Genomic DNA, 4,893 nt, shown 5'->3' with positions numbered 1-4,893 from the left:
CTGCGGATCTCTGTGTCATTGGGCGCCTGCCTGGGGTCTCCTTCCCTGACGTTCCCCTACTCCCACCCCATCTCTGTCCCTCTCTGCCTCCTCCTGCCTGTCTGCACTATTCCTTTGCCCAGCATCAGGGCACAGGGAACCAGTGGAGAACACTACTGTAGTTAGATCTATTTATTGAGCACCTTGGGCACTGTTGAAGTGCCTTACATTAATGAACTCATTCAGTCACCTTAGCAACACTCTGAGATGCAGGGACTCTGATAACACCCATTCTAAAGGTGAGGAAACAAGCCCAGAGAGGTTAAGGGAGGAGTTCCTGCCCACTAGGAACCTGCTTTAGCGGGGGATGGTGAGGAAGACAGTAAAAGATGGTAGTTCAGGCCAGGCAGGGTGGCTCACGCCTGTAATCCTAGCACTTTTTGGGAGGTCAAGGTTGCAGTGAGCCCTGACTGTGCCACTGTATGCCAGCCTGGGTGACAAAGCAAGACCCCACCTTTTTTCTTTTTTTGAGACAGTTTCACTCTTGTTGCCCAGGCTGGAGTGCAATGTCGAGATCCTGGCTCACTGCAACCTCTGCCTCTTGGGTTCAAACGATTATCCTGCCTCAGCCTCCCGAGTAGCTGGGATTACAGGCATGCGCCACCACGCTTGGCTAATTTTGTATTTTTTTTAGTACAGATGAGGTTTCACCATATTGTTCAGGCCGGTCTCAAACTTCTGACCTCAGGTGATCCGCCCTCCTCCTCGGCCTCCCAAAGTGCTGAGATTACAAGCATGAGCCAGTGCCCCAGCCAAGACCGCATCTTAAAAAACAAAAACAAAAACAAACAAAAAAAGGCTGGGCATGGTGGCTCACACCTGCAATCCCAGCACTTTGGGAGGCCGAGGCAGGGGGATCACTTGAGGTCAGGAGTTTGAGATCAGCCTGGACCACATGGTGAAAACCCGCCTCTAATAAAAATACAAAAAAAGGCTGGGCGTGGTGGCTCATGCCTATAATCCCAGCACTTTGGGAGGCAGAGGCGGGCAGATCACAAGGTCAGGAGTTCAAGACCAGCCTGACCAACATGGTGAAACCCAGTCTCTACTAAAAATACAAAAATTAGCCATGGTGGCGCACGCCTGTAATCTCAGCTACTCAGGAGGCTGAGGCAGGAGAATCACTTGAACCCAAGGGGTGGAGGTTGCAGTGAGCCAAGACCGTGCCACTTTACTCCAGCCTAGGTGACAGAGCGAGACTCTATCTCAAATAAATAAATAAAAATGCAAAATACAAAAAAAAAATTAGTCTGGCATTGTGGTGCACACCTGTAGTCCCAGCTACCCAGGAAGCTGAGGCAGGAGAACCGCGTGAACAGGGGAGGCAGAGGTTGCAGTGAGCCAAGGTCGCGCCACTGCACCCCAGCCTGGGCAACAGAGTGAGACAGCATCTCAAAAAACAAACAAACAAACAAAGAACTTGTACTTGAGGAAGACAGGAGCCATGGCAGGGTTTGACCTAGGTGCTCAGAGGGTTCGCCGTCTGGCTCATGGTTGGGAGTGGACAGAAGTGTCAGGGTGAGGGTGAGCACAGAGAGACCAGCTGTCCAGGCAAGAAACGGCAGCAGCCATGGGTGGGTCTGCCTCTGCAGTCTCTGTTTCTTCCCATCTGCTATGGTCCTGCTCGTGAATTAATTCCCTCCCGCTTCCTCCTTCTCCTGGCTCTCAATTTCTGCTCTTTCTCCCAGGTTTCACTTCCCCACACCCAGTGATTGTCCTGGGAGGGAGGACAATGTGAGTGCTGCCGTTCCTTTGCCTGTGGGCATGAGAGCTGTTGGTAGCACTGGGTCTGGGTGCCAGGGACCTGAGGCCCTCCCAGCTCAGGGTAGGGGTAGAAATGTGGTTACTCCTCTGGCCTCAGGTCCAAAAGCACAGAGGGCTGAGGGAGGAGTGGGGAGGCAGGAGTTCACTATACAAGGACATGCCAACAAATGGATCGCTATAGAGATGCTGAGGCCTGGCCCAAGAGGCAGAGTCACAAGCTAGGACACAGTGACTTGGCTGTGATCGCTGCAGCCCTGCGAGGATGTGGTGTGTGTACACACGCAGACACACAAGGGGGGAAACACGGACGGTGCCCCACACTACACAAACATTCACCTCTCAAAGCCGCCGTGGACACACAGAGACTCCTGCAGGGCCCATAACACATGGGCTGTGTCATTTGGCAGCAGCTACAGCCCACATATACACAGATACAAACAGAGAAAGTGTCAGCCCATCACATAAACACCACCCAGCCTCGGAGCCTCACTGGGACACAACAGGAGCAGAGACTTCAATAGGGACCTGGCACAACACAGTCATATACAAATATATTCCATAGGGTCATGGTCGCAACCACCGCACACCAGACACTGATTCAGTGTCATGCACGCACACGCATCACGGCATCAGAGCCCGGACAGGAAATGGATCCCCCAACAGTTACCTCCTCCCCCACGGGGTCACAGTCACAAACAGGTCCAGGGTGCATGTCCACGGTCGGACCTGTCACAGTCCCACCAGACACACCCCACACGGAGGTCTGACACGTCACAACCGCACAGACGGCAGGTCGGTCTTACCCACTCAGTCTGACATCCCACACCCTCCACCACACACGCACAACTCCAGCCTGGGGAGTCCCACAGGGCCCCATAGACTGCAGCGACCCCGTCACACCCAGACACACTGTCACACCCAGGGTCCCAGACGGAGCAGACACACCCCTAGGGTGGCAGACGCGGCCCTCACACGCCCAGCCCCAGCTCGTGCCTCGGCCTGAGGACAAGTGCTGGCTGCACACTCGCGGTGTGGTCGGCCTGCCCGACACGCCCTCGTGACACACCCCGCCCACCTGCCCCGGGCTGCCGGGTGAGCTGGCAGAGCCCCACAGGGTGGGGAGGGGAAACTGTGGGCTCAGCACCTTCCCCTGGCCGCGTGCGCACTGCCCCTGCCCTGCCACCCTGGCACCCAGGCCCGATGGGTGGCTTAGCCCCGTCGGGACAAGTCTGCCCCCACCCGTGGCCGACCACAGGGGCAGGGCAGGGGGTTTGGGGCTCCCCGCTCCCTCCCCCCGCCCCGCCCCTGCCTCTGCAGGCAGCCGGGGCCACGGAGGGAAGTCGTGGGGGGAGCCTGGGTTCCGGCTGGAGCCCCAGCTTCCTGTGCAGTCCCCGTGGGGCAGGAAGCCGCTGGGGGAGGCCAGCTTAGGCCTTCCTGCCCCCTCCCCCCGGCCCCCAAGACGGGCCTGGGACCCGGGTCCCCAAGGGGGAGTGGGAAGGTTGGGGGGTGAAAGAAAGCCCCTTTCTCCTCAATCTCTGGATATGCAGAGTATTTGAGGTTCCAGTGTGGATTTGTGTGTGTTCAGGACCTTATTGTGTGTGTGTGATTCCAAGCTTTGTGGTGTGAGTTGCATCTGGCATGGGTGTTCTGGGGGCCTGTGTGCTGTTTGGTATGGATGGTCTTGTCTGTGTGTGTCCCCAGCACGTGTTCGCTCCGTGTGTTTGTGGCTGCGCTGCATTTCTGGGGTGTGCGTCTGCGTTTTGTATTTCTGCTGGGCAAGCTGTTGTATTTTCTGTGGGTTTTATGCTCTGGCACTGTTTGATTCTCCAAGTCGGCCATCTATCTGGGGCATATTGTGTGTCTGATATTTTTCTCAACATCTTCACTGTTCTTCTGGGTGTAAATTTGTGCATTTTTTAGTGTAAGTTTGACTTGAAATGTGGTGTTTTCTGCATATGTTAATCGATCTGTGAGTGATGTTTTTTCCAGGAGAGGGGAGTGTGTGTGTGTGTAAGAGTGTGTGTAAGACGGGGTCTTGCTCTGTCGCCCAGGCAGGAGTGCAATGGCACAATCTTGGCTCACTGCAAGCTCTGCCTCCCAGGCTCAAGGGATTCTCCTGCCTCAGCCTCCCGAGTAGATGTGATTATAGGCACCCACCACCATGCCTGGCTAATTTTTGTATTTTTAGTAGAGATCGGGTTTTACCATGTTGACTGGGCTGGTCTCAAACTCCTGACCTCGTAATTCGCCCACCTCGGCCTCCCAAAGTGCTGAGACACAGGCGTGAGCCATCGCGCCCAGCCGTATGTGTGTTTCTTACATATGAGGTGGGTGAGTTGTGAGTTGTTTCTGGGTTGCACTGTGATCAGTGCATGTGTCGCTGGTATTCTGAGCATGCTTGTCTACGTGGTGTGCATCCAGCATGCTTCCTGTGGTTCTGGGTGTGTGTGTGTGAGGGAGGGCTGTACTTCGGGGCTGTGTGTGTTCGTCTCAGGGACTGGTGTTCCCAGCTGTGAGTGCTGTGAGCAGGTGCTAAGTGGTGTCTGCGTGCTGTGTTCCCACATGCAGGCTGGTGACTGCAGTATGTGGAGTTGTGTGGGTCTGTTTTGCATCACCGTTGAGGGCATTTCGCATTCTCAGGTTCTCAGCAGGGGTGGATGTGTGTTCCCAAGTGGCTGCGAGTGTGGGTCCACATTGTGTGCTGGTGTTTTCAGGGGAGGGGAACAGGGTACATCCATGAAGCCGCCTGCGTCGTGAGCGCCCAGTGCCTGTTGGCCTCCATACCCAGCGCAGGCTGTGTCTGTGGCGCGTCCCCTTGCCGGCTGGTGCCACGCTGGCTCGGAGCTGGCTGTGGCAGCAGGCAAAGCAGGGCAGGGCAGGGGCTGTGGTGGGCACTGGACCCACGCCCAGCCTCGGTATAAATATCCCAGGCTGCCGGCGGCTGTGTTTGCTGTGTTTACTCGGCCTCAGCCCCGGCCCAGGGGCGGCAGCAGCCCAGCAGGTCCTGGGGGCGGGGGTGACCAGGCCACAGCACAGACATTTCCTTCTGGCCAGACAGGCCCCGCAATCTTGCTGCCCCCTCCTGCGCCC

At 56.4% G+C, this 4,893-nt stretch overlaps 1 protein-coding gene across 1 annotated transcript in view; it reads right to left on the bottom strand.

Annotated features, from left to right (window-relative positions):
- Window positions 1-4,893, bottom strand: part of BCKDHA (branched chain keto acid dehydrogenase E1 subunit alpha) — a 446,963-nt gene that overhangs the window by 438,027 nt on the left and 4,043 nt on the right. The gene's annotated exons all lie outside the window — the stretch shown is intronic.

Source organism: Macaca thibetana, chromosome 19 (genome assembly GCF_024542745.1).
Source record: "Macaca thibetana thibetana isolate TM-01 chromosome 19, ASM2454274v1, whole genome shotgun sequence".
Taxonomy (NCBI): domain Eukaryota; kingdom Metazoa; phylum Chordata; class Mammalia; order Primates; family Cercopithecidae; genus Macaca; species Macaca thibetana.
This window is presented reverse-complemented; position numbering and strand designations above follow the sequence as displayed.